Source organism: Pinus tabuliformis, chromosome 6 (assembly GCF_031772625.1).
Source record: "Pinus tabuliformis cultivar Carrire ecotype Pingquan chromosome 6, CPIR1, whole genome shotgun sequence".
Lineage (NCBI taxonomy): Eukaryota > Viridiplantae > Streptophyta > Pinopsida > Pinales > Pinaceae > Pinus > Pinus tabuliformis.
Genome location: NC_142292.1, coordinates 1,174,790,569 through 1,174,818,320, shown reverse-complemented (window position 1 = coordinate 1,174,818,320; position 27,752 = coordinate 1,174,790,569).

The window sequence follows — 27,752 nt, the reverse complement described above, 5'->3', positions numbered from 1 at the left end:
AAGTTGGGTATCAAGGATATAGAACAGCATTTGGTACTAAAATACCGTGGCTGCCTGCACAAGTACATCCAAGAAGAAATAGAATTCCTGAACATCTTCTCGCTCGACATGGCATACCGATATGCCATCAAATTCGAGCAAAAGTTTAAACAGAAGAAGCGAGACTTTGGGTCTGCGAATCTGAAACAAGGGAAAGGTGCCCCCAAACCGCAGAACAAAGGACAAAGCCAAGGCGAGGCAGCCCAAGACAACCCGCCAAAGCTGCAAGCAAAGAACAGCGCCGCGAAGCCGAAAAAGGACACCGGAAAGTGGTGTGAGTTCCATAAGAGCTCCACTCACAACACAAGTGAGTGTCGGGCCAAGCAGTCATTGGTGGCCGAGCTAAAGGTTTCAGAATCAGATGCGTGTTCTGACTCTGAGTCAGAACTTGATAAGGGGAATGACAAAGGGAAGCAGATTATCGATGCGGAGCCCAACGCCACTGTTGCCACCACGAAGATCCAGAAGGAGGAACTTGAAGATCCAGAGGAGGAGGAGCGTCTCTTCCATTCCCAGATGTGGGTAAAGGGCTCCCCGCTACAGTTCATTGTCGACAGCGGGAGCCAAAAGAACCTCATTTCGACAGAGGTCGTGAAACGGCTGGGCTTACCGACCACACCACATCCACAACCATACACCATTGGGTGGCTGCACCAAGGACGGGATCTTCGCGTGAGCCAACAGTGTCGCCTTCCATACAACATCAAGCCCTTCACGGATGAGGTATTGTGTGACATTGCACCCCTTGAAGTTTGTGATGTGTTATTAGGACAACCATACTTGTGGAAGCGACATGCTGTGTATGAGTCAAGGCCCCGTGCTGTTATTGTTACTTTGGGAAATAAGTTGTACAGGATACCAGAGGTAGCACCGCCTACCGCCATCTCTTTGGTTACTGCAAAACAATGCAGTAAGCTCATTTCCAAAACCGGGAAGTTTGTTTTCCTGATGATACGCCCTCAAGAAAAGAAGAAGACGGTGGCCACAACCTCCAGACAGGGCCCCTCTGCACGACAACTACAGACGGAAAAGGTCGTGGAGGAGTATGAGGACATCTTCAACTCCCTCGCAGGGGTTCCTCTGCACTGTCAGGTCAAGCACTCCATTGATCTAACCCCAGGTTCGCCGCTTCCCAATGGACCAATCTATCGGCGCTCTGTTCTGGAGAACGATGAAATCAAGAGGCAGATTCAGGAGCTGCTGCAAAAAGGTCACATCCGTCCGAGTTCATCACCCTGTGGGAGCCCGATCGTGCTGGTACAAAAGAAGGATGGGACTTGGAGACTCTGTATTGACTGTCGGGCGCTGAACAAGATCACTGTTCGTAATAGGTACCCAATCCCACGGATTGATGACCTCCTGGACCAACTAAAGGGGGCAAAATATTTCAGCAAGATTGATTTGAAGTCAGGTTATCACCAGGTACCAATCGAACCCTCTGATGTGTGGAAGACTGCCTTCAAAGCCAAGGAGGGCCTTTTCGAATGGTTGGTTATGCCTTTCGGATTGACGAATGCTCCTGCAACCTTCATGAGGCTAATGGATGACATATTGCGGCCATTCACCAACTCATTTGTAGTGGTATACTTGGATGACATCTTGATCTTTAGCATGACTTGGGAAGAGCACCTCCACCACATCCGACAGGTTCTCCAAACACTGCGACAACACAAGTTATGTGCCAATTTGGAGAAATGCACTTTTGGCATGACCCAGGTTCAGTATCTGGGATACATTATTGATGAACGAGGGGTGCATGTGGATCCAGCCAAGATCCAAGTCATTCGAGATTGGCCATCTCCAACCACTCTGACAGAGCTTCGCAGCTTTCTAGGCCTTGCCAACTTCTACCGTAGGTTCGTGTTGGGATTTTCTCATATCACTTGGCCCTTGAGTCAGGTCACCAAGGGAGGAGCGAAAACAAATTTTTTTTGGTCCGAATCTCAACAGAAGGCATTCACAGAGTTGAAAGATCAACTCTGCACAGCACCAGTTCTTGCATTACCAGACTTGCAACAACCATTTGATGTCGAGACAGATGCCTCTAACTATGCTATTGGGGCAGTCCTTACTCAACACGGGCATCCAGTGGCATATCATAGTGAGACACTTTCAGACACAGTCTGGAAGTATCCCACTTATGACAAAGAGATGTATTCCATTGTGCAGGCCTATCGACAATGGAAGCATTACATCTTGGGGAAGGAAACGGTCATCCACACAGACCACCGACCCTTGCAGTTCATACAGACCCAAGGGAAATTGCAGAATGATCGCCATCAGAAGTGGTCCACATACCTGCAACAGTTCCATTTGAATATCAAGTATAAGAAGGGCAACACCAATAATGTCGCAGATTGCCTCAGTCGACCACCAATCATGGCATTAACCACCATGCTCAACTCTTGTGGGCACGAGACTTTTGATTGGCCACTGCTCTACAAAAGCGACCCGGAATTCGGCCACACATACCAGACACTCTTGGAGGGTCAACATGTTCCAGATTTTCACCTCCAGGACGACCTGTTGCCACCTGGGTCACCTTTGTGTTCCTTCAAGCGAGCGTGCCAAGATGATCTGGGAAGCACACTACAGTCGGGCCGTTGGGCATTTTGGGGTTGAAAAAAGGGTGGCAGTACTGCAGAAATATTTCTATTGGCCGAATCTTCGACAGGATGTCGGGAAGTACATCAGATCATGCACTGCTTGTGCCATTGCCAAACCGACCATCAAGAAGCAAGGCCTCTATACCCCGCTGCCTACCCCTAGTCGACCTCGGGAATCCATCTCCATGGATTACATGTCAGGCCTCCCTTCCACTAGGCATGGAAATGACTGTGTTTTTGTGGTCGTCGACAGGTTCTCGAAGATGGCCATTATGGCAGCCTGCAAGAAGAATATCACAGCAGAAGCCACTGCTAAACTCTTCTTTGAACGAGTATGGGTACACTTTGGGATCCCACAGTCTATCATTTCGGATCGGGACAGTAGGTTCCTCAGTACATTTTGGTCTAGCCTCTGGTCGATGCTGGACACCAAACTCACTAAGTCCACAGCCTTCCATCCTCAAACTGATGGCCAGACTGAGGTCGTCAACAGGATGATCGTACACATTCTACGCATGTACAACTCAAAGCATCCACGCACATGGGACGAGAGCCTCCCCTATGTTCAGCACAGCTACAACCGGGCTCTCCACAGCTCGACTGGCCACAACCCTTTTCAGGTGGGATTGGGATTCCAGCCACTATGTCCCATCGATGTGGCCATGCCATTTGCAGCTACTCACGCAGATTCTGTTCATGTCCGGTCTGAAACAGATAAGGCAAACAACTTCATTGAGCACATCCAACATATTCGCCAGTAGGTCCATGACATTCTGGAAAAATCAAATGCCAAGTACAAGCAGCGACATGATCAACACCGGGTGCTACACAAGTTTCAAGTGGGCGACAAAGTATGGCTGCATTTGCAAAAGGAACGCCTTACCGGAGCCTATCGGAAACTCAGACCACTCCGATATGGCCCTTACACCATTACCAAGGCTGTGGGAGACAATGCATTTGAGCTCAGCATTCCCCCATTCCTTGGCCTGCACCCGGTGTTCAATGTTGACCGCCTTCGGCCATACTTTCCACCATTACTAGACACATCCGACATTGCAGAACAACTCACACCCACAGAGTTAAATCCAGCTTGCATGGAACAAGCTGCAACTGATCGGATCATGGACACACAGATCAAGCACACTCGCCAGCAGAATATCCAACTGTATCGAGTTGTCAAAGCAGGACAACTCCTTCACCAGGGCAAGTGGCTCACCAGGGACCAAGTGCAGCAGAAGTTCCCTCATCTCATGGAGGAACTCAACGCAATGGGGACCATTGCTTCCTAAGGGGGGAGGAATGATCTAGGTGGATATTGGTGGCCACTCGCTAATTCCACTTGGATCCCCTCTAGTGCTTCTCACAGTTTTTTTCAGTTTCCTTAATTATAGCACAATTTACTATTTTTAGCAGTTTTTCGGGTCCTAAACTTCCGGAGCCGTTTTGAGGCCCTAAACGATGTTTTTTGGGAAATCCACCGCCAGTGATTTTTTTGATAAAAATTGTCTTTTTCGTCGTAGTCCTCGGAGAGATCTTTCCAACGGGCTATCATGCACGTCAAATGGAGATAGTACGACCAATTCGCGACCCCGGGAAGTTGATGTACCAACTTACCCAAAAACGGGGCCCACAATTTGGCGTTTCATCTTCTAGGGTTAGGTTTTGGAATGTGAAGGGTTTTCCATTGTTTCTCAACAATAAATAGGCCTTCGAGCCTCATTGTAAGACAGTTCAGAGGCATGTAGCCACCACATCTCTTCTCAGATATAAGCTACCCATCGCCCTAGCTGGTTTATTTCCATTTCTATTTGTAAGCATATTTCAGTATTTTACAGTAATGAATTGAGGTATTATCTCCGCTGCATATCTGTCTTTACGGTTATCTCTGTATTTTATTGCGTTCCTGTTTAAATCCGGATCAATATTAATTAGATATGAAAATGGAAAATGATGGAAAAACAAATAGTAGTGGGTAAATGTGTAAGTTCACTACTTGTGTACTCTTTTGGTCTATTCTATTGATGATTTAATTGTGATTTTGAAAAATGTAAGAAAATATTCAATCTAATTATTTTAAAAGATTGACCATGTTTTAGTTTTATTTTTATTGGAATGTTTTTTTTCCCTTGAAGTCACATTTTAAACATAGAATTATGTTGGATATTAGGTGGCCTTTGAAATTAATGTGAATCCTTGACCTAGTGAAGATCATTTTTATTGTCCAATTTTGTGTATGTTGATAGTTATGGTTGCATCTATTTTTATATGCATTGATAAAAAATAACAATCAATTCTTTTGATATATATCTATATATATATATATATATATATATATATATATATATATATATATATATATATATATATATATATATATATATATATATATATATATATATATAGCTTGAAGGAAACCTTGTGGTTAGGTATAAAAGTTGTAAAAGGTAATTCATGGCATTAAGAAATCCCATATGTTAAGGAGAAGAAGCAACTAATAATTAGTCTAAAATGGGAGGATGACACCCTTTTATATGCTTCCTATAGCATGATGATTTTCATAGAGGTGATAATGAAATTATGGTAGTGGACATGTACTAATGAGTCCATGTAGAAATCAATATGCATCTTCCGTGCTTGATAATGCAAAACCAAAAACTTGCCGTGAACATTGAAAATAGGCCATTATATATGAAGTAATATACATGCAAAACTGGTTTAGTTAATATGTGAATTAAAGAGATAATAGCTATTTGGAGAAGATGTGAGGAAATAGTGGTGCAATTTCATGGAAGTAATGAGTATAAACCTAAGATGGCAAGAAGCTAGCCTTGGGAGAAAAACAAACCTATTATTACAATAATATGATGGAAATATAATATCAATATTAAGTAAGGAAGAAAACACTAAAGTTCAACTAATGAAGTTGAATAATAAAGAAGGTCATTTTTAAGGGCCCTCAAGGGTATGATAACATTGGATTAATGAATTGAATCCATAATAAAATTGATCAATTGGAGGAAGACACATTATGTGATTGGAGAAATAGTAACAACATTTCCAAGTGTAACAATTTATGCATTTAAGAGAGGAGGAAAAGAAACCATGATGACTCAAGGTGAGAAATCAAGGCCAATTTGATAATATTTCCATCTTTGAAGATATTAAAAAATTGTGTCTACTAGAGAAAACAAAAATATATCTATGAATATTTGATATGAGGAAACCTAAGGGGTGATTCTATCAAGAAGAATGTAATTTTGAGGATATTGATGAGTGGATTGATTAACATGATTTGTTAGGGTCAAAATGATGACCTATATAATTTAGAAGTGTTAATATAGGGAGTTGTGAGCACTTGTAATTAATAAATTATGTAAATGTTTCAATGATAATGACTCTTTAAATTTTGGGAAAGGAAATAAACTATGTAGACTAATGAGAAAACACTGAGCATAAAGCATAGGAAGAAATATTGTTGGAATTCTATAATGAGGCTTTGAGAAGGATTATACATAAATTGATAAAAGAAGTAAGAATCAACTAATAAAGGGTGTACTTGTCTAATTTTCACTCATTATTTCATGAGTGGATTGATGAACAATGACAACTACGTGAGTGATGGATAAATTACCAGGAGTCAACAATCCCTCATGCAGGTGGATTAAGCATGGCAAATGACTTAAACAATGACGACCTAGTGTATGTGTGCCATTTGGACAAGCAAAACATCTATAGTGATCATGGAATTTTAATTTGATATTGATGATTTAAAGAATGATTGTACAACCAATAATATATTAACGATGAATTTCACTAAAATTTTCTTGGGAAGGAAGAATACACGACGAGACATTAAGGCTCAAGATGATGAGGCTCAATTGAAATTTAACAATGTACTTAAATTACTATACCTACTCTATAAATGGTTAACTTCGAAGTTGAAGAAAGTGGAAATTATTATTGGAAATTAAATGGTATCTTGATGAAAACATAACACTAATAGTATTGGTGAGATAGCCTAGATCCTAGAGGGATGTTGAATAATCTTATTTCATAGTTGGTATTCATTGTTTATATATGAAAATGAAATTAATTCATGATAAGAATGCTTAGAGTGTACTATTGCTCTATATTTGATATGTATTGAGATGATTCTCATATTTATGATGTTATGGTATGATGTTTTTTTCCCCTGGAAAAATCGTAATATTTCATTATACTTTGAAAAATTACATATTGTAGATGCACCTGAATGCATATGCTATAGTCTGGTCAGCCTGATGGCTCAGCAAAATAGGTGACATATATATCAACATAGATAACCAGTTCATCAAGCAGGATGATCATTTAGATTCTGTTTAGATTATATACATATTGCCACACAGGGCTGTTTATATACTTTCCGTCAAAATGTAATAAAAAAACCTGTACAGTTTGTATCATATTCAGATCATGGGCTATCCGCCCTGTGGTATTGAGGGTCTATATAGGGCCGATGATAATATTGAAATGCATTTGACCCTCTCTGCTCTTGGATCATCCACTCTCCTCGGGGTAGTGTCGTGGCCGACTTGGATAGTTCGTCGGCACAACTGTTGTGTTCCCTGTAAATATGAGTACAAGTAATGTCATTAAAATGTACCTTCATGATATTTATTTCATCCAGTATATTGCTGAGTGTGTGTGTGTGTGTGACATTCAGTTGTAGCATTAAACCAATCTATGATGATCTTTGAGTCGTCGAATATATGTATGTTCATGCAATTGTGGCCTAATGAGAAATGTATGAGGTGACGAAGAGTAATGAGTTTAGCATGGTTGTTTGATCCAGTCCCTAATCCCAATTTTACTTTATAATAGTGCTGATCATTTATGTAGAGGAATAAATCCTCCCCCACAACCCTGCTGTTGGGCCGCACCGTCAAAGAACGCCCATGGAATATTTTTATCGATGATAGGTGGGTCACGGGGCCTTTTTGCATGAGGTTGAGGTGGTTCCGGCAATTCATTATAGACAGTTATAATGCGAGCAAATATGTGCGGCCAGATTACGTTTTTTCCGTTAAAAATGATACGATTCCGCGTCAACCATAGCTGCCAGCTAATGATAAGAGGCAAAATTTGTATTTTGGAGCCCCTGTTTCGTTGGTACCAGTCTTCCCAGACTCTGTTTAGATTGTCGCCCTCCCAGGTGCTTGTGAATTGGATTACTGATGATATGCTATGCCATATATCCTTCAGGGCCGAGCACTTCAGAAAGAGATGAATCGTCAATTCAATGTCGTTTTTACACAACGAGCACCAGGTAGGCTCGTGAATGGCTCGGTGCATAAGGTTCTCCGCAGTGGGGACTTTTTTTTTAGTATGCACCAGAAAAATAATTTGGCCCGCGGTGGCGCTGTAAGCTTCCAAATGGCCTTCCACCAGAATGTAATCATGTCAGGAACTTTGTGAGAAATCAACACTTGGTAGCCCTCTTTTGGAGTATAGGTACCGTTGTCTGATTGGTTCCAGATAAGTTGATCCGGTACCTCTTTTATCCTTATGTGAGATTCTAGGAGTGTCGTGATATATTCAGACCATTCGTGGTGCCAGCGATGGGGCAGATTGAGGTGTTGTGCGGACATCCATCCTTGGGAAAGAATGGTGGTATTGTGAGGGTCTGTTATATCTGCCATGACCTTGATGTTTTGGCCATGTATATGCTGTATAAGATCCCTGGTTAAACGATGTTGTCCACCGCTCCCAATCCATGGGTCAATACCTATGCGGGCTGATTGTCCATTATTTATTCTCCAGATCAAATTGTCCCTGATAAGTGGCAGTGAATGTAGTAGTGCCACATTATGGTATGATGTTATGTTGACATGTGGTTCCATTTATTATGTGATGTCATGATATATCTTTGATACCTATATGTTGGTGTTATAACTTATGATGGTATTTTTATGATATGAAGCATGTGGTAATTGCATGTAGATGTTATGACATGAATGCACATGCAATTCGTTATTATTCAAAATGCTATGATTAAAAATGATGTTATGTTGTCATGATGACATGCAAGAGTTGGCATGTGGATTATTTTATATGATACTATGATGTTATAACTATTGCATTAGATGCATGTTGAAATGCGTTGATTGTCAGGAAATCCACAAATGGGTTGAGAGGGACAATTTATTTGATGATCTTGTGGGAGCCCATACCTGTGAGGGAGAATATGAAACACCATATGGGATGAGGCCAAACTACATATGCCAGTGGCTATCAACACTACATAGGCCAATGATTATTTTATCTTGTATATCTCTTGATGGGTAGCTCTTAAGGGGCTACAAGATCATCTTGAGGAGGTCGAGTGCCTGATATTGGATTCAGATGTTGAAGTCTAGAGGGGACATGAGGACTTTGATGCCTGGGGTTGTGCACCTTAGTGAGTGTGGAGGGGGTTGGACCAGCCTTGCGAGATGCCCAAAGTCATTGAGTACTGGGACTGGATGTTTGCCTTGGGGCAGATGAGGTCTAAGCCTTGGGGAAAGCTTTAAGGATATGGTATAGACCAATGATGCTTTATGCCTAATTCGAAAAGTTGGGAAAAATGACTTGAGATTCCTTGATATTTTCCTTGTGTTGTGTAACTTTCAACAACTGCTGGTATACTAGTTCAACAGAGGGTGTAGGGAAAATGTGAAGTAACAAATAATAAATAATTTAAATGATTAAACTTAACTTTGGGACGAAGTTCCTTAAAGAGGGGGAGTATGTAATTCCCCATAATAATAATAATAAATGAAATAAAATTAATATATAAATAATTAAAGCAATAAATAATAAAGAAAAATATAATAATAGTAAATAAATAATAAATAATGAAAAAAGGATAATAATAGAAAATAAACAAAATAATAAATAATAATGTGAAGCTCTAAATAAATATATATATAAAAATAAACTATAAAAATATTAAGAATATGTACAATTAACAAAAAGTAAAAAAGAATAACATAAGTAAGAGTGAAATTAAGAAAAATGTTTAATTAAGTAAATATATCAATATTAAAACAAAGAAATAAAAGTTGACATGATGACACATGGATTGTGTGCATGTGGATCTCTTTCCAATCCCCTTCCATTTTTGGAACAACTGGTTCTATTTAATAGTTGAAAGAGAGATGCGAAGAATTCATTCATTCTTTTCGAAGGAGAGTGCTATGAGACAAAAGGTTTCCTAACAATAATAGTTGAACAAGGGCTCAGGGGTGGCCAACTGTAGAAATATTATGTGCAACACAACCTAAGGTTAGAGCCTGTAAATGAGGGCATTGGAGCATCCTTCTAGTTGGAGTTGGTAAACAGGGTGTTGAAGCATCCTTTCAGTGGGAGCTGATAATTTAGAAGTTGGAGCTTCCTATTGATGTAAATCATTGAAGAAAAATATTAAGAAGTGTTAAGTGGTTTTTCTCCAGGAAAGGTTTCCACCTAAAAACCTGTTGTCCACCGTCTTGATGTTTGTGCATTGTTGAATGGTGTTGTTTACTGTTCATGTGATATGATGTTAATTTAATGTTAATATGAATTTAATGCTATGATGATTAAAATTTAACTGATTGGAAGGACATATTGATTCACCCCAATCTCAATATTTCCAACACATATTTGAGTAGTTCAATAAATCTAGCCTCATACTATGATTCTAATCTTCCTCCCTATTTTAAGGCATTGAACTTGTTCAACTGCTTCTGTATGAACTCTTCTTATAACCATCCTTGAATTTTTATTCATACAATTACCAAGACACCTCTAAGATATCCATGCCTAGCTATAGCCAAAGAGTCTTCCACCACAAACGGAATTCCCTTTAGCTAAAATACACCCATCCTCATTTTATGATTGGTTGTATAATCCCTCAGGGTGAAACACATGGTCATATTTTTCAGTCATGTTTTAATCATTTTCCTATCAATCTATCCCTAGAACTTAAGTAATTTGACTTTATCTAACTCCTTGTGCATGTAGTTGCTAATTGGGTTCTAGGAACCTTCCACATACATAGATACTCCCCCCATTCATGCTCTAAAAAAATTATAGCATTTGATATTCACTAAGAAGATCACATTATATTAATCATCTCTATTGTAAGAATTTGTTCCTCTTCTGGAACATGCTTTTCATTTCTATGTGGAGATGCAAGTGTAGGTTGTGAATGAGGCATGATATTATGCTCTCTTGTAGCTCTATCTCTATCTTTTCCTCTTCCGTCCATATTACCTTTTATAACAATAATCAAGTTCAAGCTAGTTTATCACAGAATTAAACAATGCATAAGTTCAAGATGGTTCTAAAACTCTAGTGCACGAACCACACTTTGATACCATATATAATGTTGAACATACTATATAAAAAAGTATAACTATTTGTAACAATAATGAGTGTATTGTCTATTAAAAAAAACTTTTTATTTAACTAAATTATACACACAAATACTTAATTATCTCTCATAACTTACACATTTCATTTTGTTTATGAATTTTTAATTGTATACCTATATTAATATCATACAAATACAAATATTGTATTCATTTTACTTACAAAATGAAATGTTTGTTTTATTATTATTATTATTATTATTTTTCCGCAAAGAAAAAAACCATAATTTCATTTATAAAATCGCATTTTGGAGATGTACACTCTAATTGCATACAATCTTTGTCTAAATATTATAATCTCCATTTATTTAAACTTACAGTGATGTTATGTTTAAACTTATAGTCTCAATTATATATGTTTATGAATTTTTGATTAAATCCATTTTATAAAAATCAATTCACCTTATTAATTCAAAATCAGATCTCAACAACAAATAATGATTTGCAAATCAATATTCTTGTAATGCATTATAAAATTCATCCTTATTATGTATTGTGAAGATATCATAATTTCCAGATTGCTGATGAAGTATTTCACAAGTTCTTCCCTATGTTTATGTTTAATGGTCACCTTAGCCATTAGACAATTATGATTTCATTGTCAATGATTATTCATGCATAGAATTTACAAGTAACTCACGTAAATTGAGTCATAATTTGTTTATTTATTTTTATAATTTTATAAACGATAATTATTTATATATTTATTTTTATAATTTTATCAATAATAATGGTTTATATATATATATATACACGTTTCATAATTTAACTTATTTTAATAGTTTTATTGATTAATAAATGTTATATCATTATATTTATGTTGATATACATATTAAAAAAGAGGACAATAGAGAAAAATAAACTAAATATAAATAAAATAAGTTAATTCATACAAATTACTTTATTAGAGACAAAATACATGGAAAATCTATTTAAAACCAGAGAGATAAAATTAGAACTTCTATTAAAATAACAATAGATCCATTACATTTACTCGTTTCTCACTCACACTGTTATTTTACACCCATTAAATAACATTTTTTATCATACCATGGGACACCAATATCATTGGTGCTGACAACTCACTTGTCTCCTTCAGTAATATTCTAGAAGCATGAAGACGTCAAAGTATTGCATATTTTATTTTATATTGATTTGGTCTCTCACCTAACAATCTCTCACTTGAGAAAAAATATAACCTTGAGTGAATATCTTTAACATTGTTTTCTCTCCTTACTATTGATCTTTTCCCAAGATGCCTTTCATCATGTTAGTATTACTCCAGCCAAGCTTCTACAAAGCTCCTACTTATCCCTTGAAAAAACCTTTGTCAACATACCAGTCAGATTACCTTCAATGTGTATTTTCTCCAACTTTAGTAGCACATTGTTGGGCCTAAGAATTATCCTTAATGTACTTCCACTTTCACTCCATTCACACATTTTATCACCTCTATTCCACCACCATGTCACCAATCAGCTTTAATTTCATCATTAAATGGGTTACCATTGTGTTTTCCAAAAAATTCTTAATTCTTAGTATTTTTAAGTGAATTTGTGGTTAAACTTTAGAAAATAATATCCATATACTTATACCTAACAATTAGAAAACATGTGTAGGTACAAAGGAAGCTTCCAAGGCATCTTTATGTGACACTCTATGTTCAAATTCGAATTTGAGGAGATCATGGACCTCATGGAGAAGATCATGGACCTCATGGAGGAGATTATGGAGGATAGGGTTATGTGTCATCATTGGTTGAAAAATATGTGGATCAAAGGAGGGAATAATGGATCTACATTTATGGGTTTCTTATCATAGCTTTTGTATAAATAGGCTTGTTATCTCCTTCATTTGTAATCTTAGTCTTAATTTGTAATCTTAATTTTTAGATTCTTAGAACCTAGTCCTTCATTGTAATCTAGTAATGTTAATCTAGATAGAATTTAGAATAGTTTTGGTTAGGACCATATGAGCTTATAGCCATTGTACTTTGAAAATCATGATGAATAAAATGGAGCTTCTTTGATCCTCTACATTTGACTTCTCTTTTGGTGTGCTTGTGAATCCTTGGAAGGATCCCCGTTGCCTAGCAAGTACACTTTTGTTTTGGTATGCTTTTATTTTATGTTTGTGAATTTCATTAGATTAAATTATTAGGTTCATATGTTTGAAATATGAATCAATGACCTTTCGTAAGAAAGTATTAATGTTTCCTTCAATGAATTTGATTTGTTATTTAATGTTTGATTTCATTAGTTTAAGTTTTTGATTTATATGCTTGAGATATAAACGAATAGTCTCTTGTAAGAGAGCTTTAATATTTCATGCAATCAATCATAATTATGTTTAAAGAGCTTTAATTTCATTAGTTTAAATAGTTGATTAGAAATGTTAATGAACGGTCTCCTGTAAGGGAGCTTTAATATTTCTTCACCTAGCTTAGTTTAGTTTGTCTTTGAGTCCATATATATTGGATGATCCTCGAAGTTTACTTACCCAGATTGATAGTAAACGAAACTCTAATTTAATATCTACATTTTAGACCCAACATTTTGGCACCGTTGCTGGGTAGGATGATTTGGAGATAGACTTAGTAAGTTAATTTTATTGCAGTTTATTTTTATGGACTAACTTGTGAAACCTGGTGACAACAGGATCTTCATAAAGGAGTTCAAGTTTGAGCTTTTTGATTTTTTTTTCGTACTTAGTTTCAAATTCAGTTTTTAAACCCCCCATTTCTTACTAATCCATCTACGGATGAGAAAACTGAAGATGTTGAACATGTACTTCTTGGAGAGCAAAGACAATATTAAGGACTGGTTTCAAAAGAACCTTGTGCCAACTCCAAGAATAAGACAGGTTACTCACATGTTTTCAAATCATAAGGTAAACATTTTAAATCTTGATGTGAGCATTTTCGAACTTTTAGTCTGTAGGTGGCTTCACTGGAAGCATTCTTTTACCTAGGGAATAAAAAAAAGTCTTTCAAGTTAAAGGTAGAATAGACTAGAAAAAATAAAATGAGATCTCCTAAAGTTTTCTTTTAGCCTTGTTTTAAAAAAAATAAAAATAATAATAAAAAAAATCATAAGCATTTTTCATGAATAAATTCACGTGAGCCACTTCATCCACGATAACCTGCAAAAAAAAAAAAACAAATCAATAGGTTAGTATGCTCTCTTCTTGCGCTTCGAGCAATCAAGAAGATCAGAAAATCTCTTGATTTATTTTCAAAATTAAATAAAAATCTCTTGCTAGAAATTTGCACAAATCATTGAAACTACAAGCATTACAAGAAATTGAAATCATTTTTTAAAAAATTATTTATTTTCGATTTCAAATTTGAAAATTAAATCTGTAGTTTAGTGATTTGATAATTGTGTTAAAACCACTCTGCATATGTACTGGGACCATTTGTTCACATAAGCCAAATCTGCATATAAACAATTCAATGTCAGTCTTTAGGGAAGAAATTTGTGATCTTTTCAAGGAAGAAATTTATGATAAAAATCCATTCTGCTTGATCTTAATTACGAACAAACATTTTCAAGATTTGCTCTTAATCTTTTTGAAACCGATTATTTCATGACAGGGGAGGTTTTACACGATTAAATGGAAAAGTAATCACTCTATCCTCGGTCTCACAATTTCATTGCTCTCCTTATTGACTGATTCGGAATTCAAAATCTATAACCATTGGCATGACTCATTTGACTGTATATATGGATTCAACACCCTGGAAAACCCTTAAGACACTTCTAATGTGCACGGTTACTCATCAAACTTGTGATTTCAATGAATTCCTGTGGGATTTTAGAGAAATTAGACTGGAAAAATCAACCAAAAAAGTTTCCAAAAAAATCACACTAAAAACAAGACTTATTTTTTAGTAGAAATAAATTTAGTATTATACAAAAATTTTGTTATTTAAAATCCAATTCCAAAACTTTATAATTGTAATTTAGATTTTCAAAAATTTACTCTAACCTAGATTTTATTTATTTTTCCATAATTTCTATCAAAATCCAACTAAGATTTCCATTATTTCAAGTGGAAAAAACCATAACCTCATTAGACTAACGTTTTTTTACATATATTGAAATTACCTTGCATTAATAAGTGGTAAGGGTAAATTGTTGATATGTTAACATTTCTAATAAAAGTGTATCAATTAACTTTTATATATTACGGTTGCTTTTTGTGACCATTATTAAAGCGTTGTAAAATGCATATGAATCAATAAACTAATTTTGGTTACGTCAAAATCATTAAGAAATTTTGTTTGATGCAATGAAATATACTTGAATGTCGTGGAGTGATAGTCATCCACCCAGATAAGCGTTATATGAGATGATGCAATGAAATATACTTGAATGTCGTGGAGTGATAGTCATCCACCCAGATAAGCGTTATATGAGATGGACGATACCTTTGACAAAATTGAAAATTTGTTTCTTTGCATTTTATTTTTAGTCAGAATTTGCGTAGGATGGAAGAAGCTTGGCCAAGGAAAAAAAATCAAACACAACAAAAGTAGGTATGGGCAATGGTGCATAGAGATGGAATGCCACAATTAGTAATTTATTAGAGATGGGCTCGACCTTGGACTCACTGCAGAAGCTTCTTCTTCAAAAGGCAGTGTATGTCGATGAAGAATCTTTTGATCAGGAATCTGCAAATTCTGCGCAGGCTCGTAATGCAGTGGCAAGTATACCCGAATGATAATTTTTCTTACTTTTCCTTCAAATTTCGTTTCGTAATGATATTAAGCTGCTCATATGATGCATTAAGGAGTCACATACCATATTTTGGACCCATCTACATATTGTTATTGCGTATTCAACCTAGAGCCAAGAAGAAGGTTTTGAAATTCTTGTCAGTAGCCTCAACATATGTTCAATTAAGTATAGCTGATCCACATGCTTTGCAAGGGTTGCAAAGATCCCATGATAATTGAAACCTGAAGGCAATACTTATTTTCTTAGGGTAACTTCTTACGTGCGGATAACTTGAAAATTATTTCTGAAGTGGCTTCAGAGAGCATTCAAGGCTTGCAATTGCCTTTTGATGGTGGTAGATAGCTATATTACCGACAACGAGAAACCTGCAAAGGAATGGGAAACTTCTAAAATGATGGCACGAATCCATCTAACCTTTTTTTTTTAATATTTAGTACGAAAAAAGCTTGATATATATTATATTAATAAAAGATATACATGTGGCATATTCATCAGATGCCATTTTGGGCAAAAAAAAATATATAGAGCCCATGATTTTTAATAGTTAACTGTGACCATGAAAAGAGTCGAAAACCATATACATCAAGTCAAAACAGATAGCATAATATGCTTGATACAGTTCCTATGATGATAATGACAGAAAAATCATATTTCAGCAGCAAATGTCTATGGAATAGACAAACATCAGTTGTAGTTGTATTGTTGACTTGCATTCATATTGAAATAGATAGTCCCCCCTCTAGAGAAACATGTAGCAACGGAAGGACTTGTAGCATTTGAAACCAAACCAGAGGTGAAAAATTTCTATCAATATAACACGGCTTGGTCAGCAGAGAGATGAAAACTTTTTGAAATGAAACCATCTAATGAGGAGGCTCAAGAAAGTCCCTCGTAGAGGACACTGTTTTTGCCCAGTGGCCAAGCAGACAACTTCAAAAATTTCAAAAAAGAGAATTATGTATCCATGCAATACTAACACAAAAATTATAATCACAGTTGATCAGCCTTTTAAGGAAACTTGCTGAGTGTTAATTCTCCCAAAAAGAAGTCATGGGAAATTTATACATTATGAAACTATGTTTTGGAATTTATAAACCTATATAACAAAAATTTACACAAAAAAAAGACTTTGAGAGACTTGCATAGAGAAGATTAACCCAGGTTTGGAAGGTTCTCCATGTCATAAATGATCTGCTCCCATGTAATCTCTAGATACCATTTGTCAATGCTTCCCTGTAATCCTTTTTTTGATAGTCTGTCTGCATCCTTGTTAAGGCACCTTCCAATGTGTTGGATTGTGTAGCTGTCTTGAGATTTCCATAAAAGTTCGATTCTTTCCATCCATCCTTGTAGTCTGGGATTGTTGATGGATGCCCTCCCCAAGACTTGATCAATTATGATTCTCGAATCACCATATATATGTAGCATGGGGTTCCCAAGGAAACTGTTGAACCATAGGAGACCCCAGAGAGCTACAACTTCAGCTTTAGTATTTGTACCAATACTGCAATTCCAGTACATCATGTATGTCAAGTCAGCATTTATTGCAATAAAAAAGCCACTGGCACAAATGTTCCCTTGTGCGGCCCCATCAACAAAACACATAGGATAAGAGAATTGAAAGTCATTCTTCATTTTAGATTCATCTTTAGAGCATAATGGTTGTGCAGAAAAAAAAAGAAAGATTTGTGACAATCTTTTCAATTATTATAGAGAAGTCCATCTAACCTACAACACCAATATTCCAATTTGAGCGATTTGATGATTGCATGCAGATTTTGTGGCACGATTTGATGATTACATGCAGATTTTGTGAAGCTATGAATTAGAGAAGATATCGGTTCAAACAGAAGGTTGACACAACAAGAGGAATCTCTAGAAAGGAATGCGAGGTAAGTGATCTGTCCAGAAAACTGTCCCAGAAATATGCATTGTTAACTTATGCCGAGAATTGCGAGGGCGAAGCGTTTTGCCCATAATGCGAGCCCAAAATTGTGAGGAAGAAGTGTTCTTCCCAAAATTGTGAACTCAGCATTGTGAACCAAGCTTTTTGCCATGCAAGTACTTCAATGCCAATTCGATAAAAAAGCTTTGGTTACGCTATTGAGAATGACAAAAATTTGTTATCTGTGGTTCGATTTTAAGCATAAACCGCTTAGTGCAGATACAATACTCGGACCTGTATGACTCCAACAATAACCCTAGATTTGTTGGACTGTTGCAGATCGTTTGGCAGGACAATCATCATTTGAGGAGCTTGGTCTGCATTCCAGTTTGACTATGCTCGAAATTATTGTGGAAGAGCTCAACCACACAATCAACCTATACTTGCTCTAGCTCTTGAACTAGTTCATAAATCTCTTGGAGGCTAGGACTGTAAAATTTTCCTCACAGACATATGAACATGATAGAAACTTTAAGGTTCTATTTTTAGTGCAAAGAAGGATCTTGGACCTCTGCCTTTTTACAGGATTATCCGTGATTATCTTACTAGAAATACAATGGAGTGTTTGCAGAATGGCATTTCTAGAGAAAACTGAATGGTTGCAACTCTCTCTCTGCAGTAATTAAAAACCGTTTTTTCACACATAGTTTTCCAAATAAGGCTCTAGAGAACCCAAAAAATCTCCCAATCGGTTATGAATTGGAGGAAATAATTTTTGGGTTTTATAATTGCCCCTGTTCTGAGAAAAACCCACATTTTTTTTTTTAGAAATTCATTTTTAAATGGCTAGAAATCGAGTTTTAAAATGATGTGTCAAAATTGTTATGCATTTTTGGGGAACTACTATGATGAAAAACGTTTTCCATCTTGAACTAGCCGCCAAATAATCTTTTAGTGGACTCACCGCGTCCTTTTCTCAACTGCAACATACATGCAATCAAACAAATTCAAATGCACCCATGCTGAATAAAATCTGGGCATAGAAAAATGAGCTTATGTGGCCATCATCATGGAGTAGCATTTTCTGCAGCTAAAAAAATCAGCAAAATCGTAATTCTTTGATCATGTGTGATTTCTTTCTATGGCTAAGGGCTGTTATGACTGCCTTACTTCCTTCCTTCCTCCACTCCGGGTCTTAAGAGTCCTCTATGGGGGTATCGACCCACCATACATTTGCTAATCGAGATATGCAATTACAAAGAGCAGACATCCATTAAAATGAATTTAGGTTGATTTTATTTCCAAGATTGATAAATAAAGTTATGCATTGGCCTTTGTGAGATTTTATTAATTAAAAAATGTGCGAGGCACCTTTTAAAAATTATAGAACACTTGGAAGCAAATTAGGAGGATTCATTTATCGAACATTTGGAGGATTATCTTGTTTTGAAAATAAAATTAAAACTTCTTCATGTTGTATGCTTTTATGTAACATACTAATCTACAGGACATAACAAATCTATAATGCCAAGCTTTTACATGCACATTCTATGAGTCATCAGACACAAACATGGAATTGATTTACTTTTCATGGTTATCTTTATTAAAAATAGATTGTTATTAACATCATGAACTTGACTAAAATTATGCTTTTGATATTCCTTAATCTGTTTCATTTTGGCATACAATTTTTGTGTGGGAATTAGGAAGGGAATGACCATCTCTTCTTGAACAAACTTATGTTCTTTATGCCAAGTTTTTTAGCAGGTTTCAAATGATCAACTGATCATTAAGGAGATTAAATTATGATGACAATTGGTCTTCAAAAGACTATTTTCATGAAAAATTCTAAAGAACAAGACCATGATCATAAGAACGACATTTCTAGAAAATTACAAGTTCTTGTAACTTCCTGTAAGGGTTTAATGGTTTGATATGTTGCATGACAGATTAACAACTTCAAAGACTTGGGGGTTGTTCCTAAATGTACAAGGATGGTGAAATACCTATCCACACTTGAATTCAACGTCTACAGGTGGCTGGTCAACGCTGGTCAAACACAGCTATTATAGCAGAAAGTCCAGAATAAGAAGAAGATTTGCTATTTTTTGAGATTTTGCATGCCATAATTCACTTTTTTTTTCCAGCAAGAGTCATTATCAATTTCTCATTATACACATACACTTCATTACATTTTCTTCAATCCTAACCCACCAATAAAAGAAACGAAGCTCATTTACAAGCTTTTTGTTCCACTTTAAATATTCATTGTCACTTTCCTTTTTCCTACCCTTGCAAATAAAGCCTTGCTTCCATACACCATTGAGTCCATACCTTGAGTCTAAATATTTTTCTAAAAACACCTTGAATCTTGCATGCCTTAAGGGAAAGCTATCATGTCGATAAACAAAGGGAATACACCAATGTCCCTTGTTCATCAGATCTTCTAAGTATTTGACAACAACAAATTCATTCATACTTAGAAAGATGTGTTAGGGGCATCTTGACTTTCATCCACACCAAAGATGGGAGCTCTCGTGTTGACTAGTGGCATCCATTAATGACCACTAAGTTAACAATTTCTTGTTATGTTCGACACCGAAACATCTATTCATATGACAATAATTGTGCCAACGAGGGTTGAAGACTTGAAGATCCATCATTTTGTAGCAGAGGAAGCAGACTAACTTTCATTACTTTTCAGTTTTTGATGTAAATGACTTCAGGACAAGTCAACAAATAAGGCTGGGGGGAAGTGTAAATTCTAAATTTTGTATACCTTCCAAGCCTTATACGTTTTCAGCCGCATTTAGCGATAGATTCCGAACATTCAACAGAAGATCCAGCAACAGATTTAGCAACAGATGCAACAACAATAAAAGATTCACTTTTTCGACTTCATCCACCATTTTCACAGCCAAGTGAAGAAGACTATGATCAGAATTTTGCAGCCACACATGCACAAATCTCATCCATTTTTGAAAGGGTGAGTTGAGGTATGATATTTTCTAACTTTTAACCATTTAATTCCTTGAAAGCTAGAATGATAATTTTTGGAATAGCTTCCTTTCCTCATTTTATAAAATTGCCAAAACCATCAGTTTGGGGGGGATACATTTACGTTCATACTTTTTCACATTCATATTTTTTCATATTCATAAATCACATTCTAAAACTCACATATCTTCAAAATATATTCACTATTACATGAGCATATAAATGGCTTTGTAAAAAGTACTTAAAAGCTAATTGGATGCAACACAATCATGGTTGTTACACAAGAACCAACCATGATGCATTCCAACAAAAATACTTTACAATAAAAATCAAATTATCATTATGCAAAGTTCATACATTAAAATTGAAGGCAACAAACGAAGTATGGTTGAAATACAAGAACCAACCAAATTGCAATTCATCAAAAACACTTTGCAAAAGTTAAGTAAATGATATCATACAAAGTTTAAGCCAAAGCTCAAGTATCAAAAAGTAATGTAATAGATTGCATGAGGACATGCAATACCTTCAGTTTGGGGGTATATGTTGGGCCTAAGAATTATCCTTAATGTACATCCACTTTCACTCCATTCACACATTTTCTCACCTCTATTCCACCACCATGTCACCACATCAACTTCACTTTCATCATTAAATGGGTTACCATTGTGTTTTCCAAAACATTATTAATTCTTAGTATTTTTAAGTGAATTTGTGGAATAATATCCATATACGTATACCTAACAATTAGAATGAGTTTGTTGACATGTGTAGGTACAAAGGAAGCTTCGAAGGCACCTTTATGTGGCACTCTATGTTCAAATTCGAATTTGAGGAGATCATGGAGGATAGGGTTATGTGTCACCATTGGTTGAGAAATATGTGGATCAAAGGAGGGAATAATGGATTTAAATTTATGAGTTTGTTATCATAGCTTTTGTATAAATAGGAGTGTTATCTCCTTCATTTGTACTCTTAATCTTAATTTGTAATCTTAATTTTTAGAATCTTAAAACCTAGTCCTTCATTGTAATCTAGTAATGTTAATCTAGATAGAATTTAGAATAGTTTTGGTTAGGATCATATGAGCTTATAGCCATTGTACTTTGAAAATCATGATGAATAAAATGGAGCTTCTTTGATCCTCTACATTTGAGTTCTCTTTTGGTGTGCTTGTGAATCCTTGGAAGGATCCCCATTGCCTAGCAAGCACACTTTTGTTTTGGTAAGCTTTTATTTTATGTTTGTGAATTTTATTAGATTAAATTATTAGGTTCATATGTTTGAAATATGAAAGAATGAACTTTCGTAAGAAAGTATTAATGTTTCCTTCAATGAATCTGATTTGTTATTTAATGTTTGATTTCATTAGTGTAAGTTTTTGATTTATATGCTTGAGATATAAACGAATAGTCTCTTGTAAGAGAGCTTTAATATTTTATGCAATCAATCAGAATTATGTTTAAAGAGCTTTAATTTCATTAGTTTAAATAGTTGATTATAAATATTAATGAACAGTCTCCTGTAAGGGAGCTTTAATATTTCTTCATCTAGCTTAGTTTAGTTTGTCTCCGAGTCCATATATATTGGATGATCCTCGAAGTTTACTTACTCGGATTGATAGTAAATGAAACTCTAATTTGCATCTGCATTTTAGACCCAACCCACATCATATAACACTTGATGAATCGAATGATATTGAATATCAATGTTCTTTGTCTTAGAATGAGATGTTGAGTTTTTTGCTAAATAAATGGTACTTTTATTGTCACAATGTAACAAATTTATCTTGTTTTATTCCCATCTCTCATAAGAATTGTTACATCCACAACATCTCTTTGCAAGCGTATGTGGCATCTATGCATTTTTCATTTGTTGTGGAGAGGGTTATTACTTTTTGCAATCTAGACATCCAAGATACCTGCACTTGCAAGTGTATATAAATAGCCAATGGTATAATTTCTAGTATGCATATCTCTAGCCATATTTGCATATGTATAACCTTCAAGAACAACATTATTATGACCAAAACATAAACAACAATTACTAGCACCCTTGAGATACCTCAAAATTCACTTTACCGCTTGCCAATGTTGTTTGTATGGATTTGCAAGGAACCTACTCACTATTCCCATTAAATGTGCAATATCTAGATGAGTACATATCATGGCATATGTCAAGATACCTACCTAAAACATAAGGGATTTTACTCATTTCTTCCTTTTTCTTGTCATAAAAAGGGCACAAATCAACACTAAGTTTGAAGTGTGATGCTAGGGGTGTGTCAACTGGTTTGGCATCCTTTAAGTTGAACCTCTATAACACTTTCTCAATATATTTTTCTTGTGACAACCACAAATTTTTTCTTTTTGTTACATACAATCCTCATGCCCAATGTTTTTTGTGTTGAATGTAAATCCTTCATTGCAAATTGATTTCCCAAATCTTTATTCAATCTATTAATCATGTTCTTATCATGTCAAACAATTAGCATATCATCCGCGTATAATAATAGTATAATATACTTTCCTTTGTTGCACCTCTTGATGTAGAGACAATGATCGACCTCTAGTATTTTGAAGGCCTGCTCCAACATAAAAGAATTAAATTTCTTGTACCATTGGCAAGGTCCTTGTTTCATCCCATTAAGGTTCTTCTTCAAATTGCACACAAGGATCTCTTTACCTTGTATCTTGAATCCTTTTGGTTGCTCCATATAAATTTCCTCCTTTAGTTCTGCATGAAGGAAAGCTGTCTTCACATCTAATTGTTCACATTCCAAGTCTAAAGCAGTGCCAAGACCAAGGAAAACTCTTATTCGTGACATTATAACAACATGTGAAAAAATTCCTTTAAGATTAATACCATCTTTTTGGGAAAATCTCTTCACCAACAACCTTGTTTTGTATTTTTCTTTCTTCTCTTCACCCTCATGTTTAATCTTGTACACCCATTTGTTCTGTAGGGCATTAATTCCTTTTGGAAGCTTTGCTAACTCCAAAGTTTTTTTTTCCAACTGAGAGTCAATTTCTTCCTCCATTGCTTTCTTCCACTTTTTTCTAGTTTCCACTTCACAAATTTCCTGGAAATAATGAGGTTCACCTTCATCAATTAGAAAAATATAATTTAAGGGAAGATACCCTTTTGAGGGCTTATGAGGCCTAGTAGACTTGTGAACTAATTGGCTGGTGTGTCTTACAGTTGAATCTCTTGTAGCGGATGTAGTAAGTTTCCTTCTCATTGTTGTCCATCATTTTACATTTGTTGTCCATCCTGTTTTTGAATTAGCTACATATATTCTTGTAATGGTGATATATTTTCTTGTTGTTCTATAAACATGTCAACAATTTTATTGACCTCCATATCACCTACAAGCCTTTTATACATCTCTTATTCATTAAACATTACATCCATGCTTATGAAAATTTTGTGATTAACTAGATCCCATAGATGGTAACCAAATTCAATATCCACATATCCCAGAAGAATACATTTCATTTATCTATCATCTAATTTGGTTCTATGCTGTTTGGGAATATGCATGAATTCTTCACTTTTTTTATATTATATATATATATATATATATATATATATATATATATATTCTTCACGTGAAAATACTTTATTTACCTTCTTATTGGTCTAAAGATATATATATATATATATATATATATATATATATTCTTCACGTGAGAATAATTTATTTACCTTCTTATTGGTCTAAACTTCTTTATGAGGTAACAACCTGTCCTCACTGCTTCTTCCTAGAAATTCTTTTCCAATATGAAATTTGACAATGTAATCCTCAACTTCTCCATGATATTGCGATTCATCCTTTCAGTAGTATGATTCTACTGGGGAGTACCAGGGACTGTCTTCCCACATTTAATGCCAAACCTATTATAATAATTATTGAATGCATTGGAACAATATTCTCCATTGATATCTATCCTCAAACACTTGAGAAATTTGTTAGGCTCTCTTTTAATATTAACATAGCATTTTTGAAATATCTCAAACAACTCATCTTTACTTTTCATAGGATAGGCCCAAACCTTCTTGGATGCATCATCTATGAATGTGACAAAATATGAGGTTCCCTTTAAATAATTAACATTCATGGGATCAAACACGTAAGAGTGTATTACTTCTAATAAATTTGCTTTTCTTTCATGACCACCCCTCATAAAAAGAGGCTCTTCATTTCTGACCATAAATAGAATGCTCACAATGATGAAGTTCATAGGATTTCAAGCCTAGGAGAAAATTTTTACCTATAATATTTTTTAGGAACTTTTCACTCATGTGGCCAAAGCGCTTTTGTCATAACTCTGCTGAGTTTCCTTCTTTTGTAGTAACTACATGTAATATCTTTGTTATTTCCCTCATTGTATACAAGGTTCCTATCTTGAATCCTTTAGCCATGACCAATGACCCTTTACTAAATTTCCAATCATTTTTCCCAAAGGTTTTGGAGTATCCTTCATCATCCAGTCATCCCATAGAAATCAAACTCATACACATCTCTGGGACATGCTTAACCTGTTTTAGTAAGATACCCTTTCCATCCTCTGTCTTGATTCAGACAACTTCCATTCCAACAATATTACAAAAGTGATTATTTCCTAAGTGTACTTTACCATGGTCAATTGTTTCATATGTAATAAAATTATTTTGCATGGGGTCACATTGTGAGATGCCACATAGTCAAGTACCTAATCAATGCTACTGCTGGAAGTATATAACTGGGCTTCTTCTTCTGAAACAATGAATAAGACATCACTTTTAGAATCTACAATAATGGTCTCGTTCAATTGTGCTGCTTGATTTTTGATTTGTGTTGGTTGATTTTTTATCCTTCTGTTCCTTCTTGCAAAACCAATAATGCTTTTTGTTATGTCCTAGTTTTCCACATTGAAAACAAGTAAGAGAGTCTTTTTCTTAATTTTGATCCGCCTCTTGATTTTGAATGCTCATATCTCCTACGTTCAATTTTCCTTCCATAATTAACTAAGGATAGAGCTTCTACTCCATGGTTTTCTACAATTTATTTGACTTGCAACTCCTCATTCATTAAATTACTACTAACATCATCAAACTTCGGGGTCCCTATAAGGGCTGAAATGCTCATAACTACTATCAAATTATCCCAATTGTTTGTCGTGGAACACATAAGTAGGATGGATGTTTTAACAAAGACAAGTTGATTGCTAATTAGATTAAATTCATTTAAATTCTTTGCATGTGAAGCACCTAATCTAGACTTATGCAGGAATGAAACAGAAGACATATATAAACATAAACACAAAGGTGCAACAAAAATAAAACTTCGTTCATGAACATCAAATAACTGAAATATGCTTACATAGAAAATGGAAATAAACTAGCTTAGGCGATGGTAGCTTATCTCTGAGAAGAGATGTGGTGGCTACATGCCTTTGAACTATGTTACAATGAGGCTTGAAGGCCTATTTATTATTGAAAAACAATGGAAAACCCTAAACATTGAAAAACCTAACCCTAGGAGATGTAGTGCCAAAACTATGGGCGTCGTTGGGATAAATTGGTACATCCACTTCCCAAGGTTGTAACTTTGGCATACGATCTTCGTTTGACATGCACAATAGCTTGCTAGAAATATCTATGCAAGGAATACAACTTTTGCTTGAAAATGTGATTCAAAGAATCAAGCTTGCCCATTTTCTAAAAAACCGTCTTTTAGGGCCTCAAAACAGTTTCAGAAGTTCAGAACCTGAAAATCTTCCAAAAATAGTAAATTGTGCTATAGTTAAGGAAACTGAAAGAAACAATGGTGGGGGTCCAAGTGGAATAGGTATGTGGACACAAATATCCACCTGGATCAACACCCTCCTTCATCTCGAGGTTGTACAACTTGTTCATCAAGAAGACTTTATTTTATGCCGTATTTTTCTCATATAAATCATACAAAATTTTCCATAGCCCTTCTGCTATCTCCACACCCACTACATTAAAGTAGACATTTTTTGCTAGTTACTGTTTGATTGTAGCAATGGCCTTCCTGTCCAACTACTTACAAGCTTGATATGTCATTTTTGAGGGTTTCTTTTCCACTCTTTCTATTGGAAAATACTGATCCTTTAGAATCAATATATACTCCACTTGTGATTTCCATAGTGCGAAATTGGCCCCATGCAAACTCTCCATATCACTCATTGTAGTAGTCTCCATATTGCTAAGAAGATATAGCTTACACCATTAATGACAATAACCTATATCTCTAATACTAGTTGTTAATAAAAAAGGCACCAGAGAAAAATAATCTGAATACAAATAAACAAGCTATGTCATAAAAATTACCCTACCAGATACAAATTTATGTGGAAAACCCATTCGTGAAAAACCATAGAGAAAGGATTAGAGCTTTTATTAAAATAACCATGGATCAATTACATTCACTCGCTTCGCTTCTCACTCACACCCTATTTTAAATATGTAAAAATAAACATTTTTACAATTCCATGGGACAATAACATGGGTTACCATTACTATGGGTGCAGACAACTCACTTGACTCTTGTAATATTTCATAAGCATGAAGAAGTCAAAATATTCTATATTTTATTTCAGTTTGATTTCGTCTCACATCTAACAAGACATGTTTATTTTGGAATAGGGTTTTCTAAATATTGATTTAAATATCAATGATTATTGGGTGGATGTAAGGATTTAACCTCCTAGAGTATTCTAGAATATTCTTAGTAGTATACAAAAATCAAGGTTGAGATTTATTTCCAAAGTAGTACCTGTTTTCCTCTTTTAATTAAATTGATTAATTAAAAAAATGTCATATGAAATGAGTTATGTTTTTTTGGGCGTGGCTCATGGTATTTTAACAAAGTCTATTTAAAAATTAAGAATATCCATAGTAAAATAGGATTATATCTCCATGGATTAAAATCTTGATCCATGTTTTTTCAAATGTATATATGTTTAACTTATATATAATACCTTTTATAATAATAATAATAATAATAATATTTTAAAACAACCTGCAGGCATTTGGTCTCATGGCC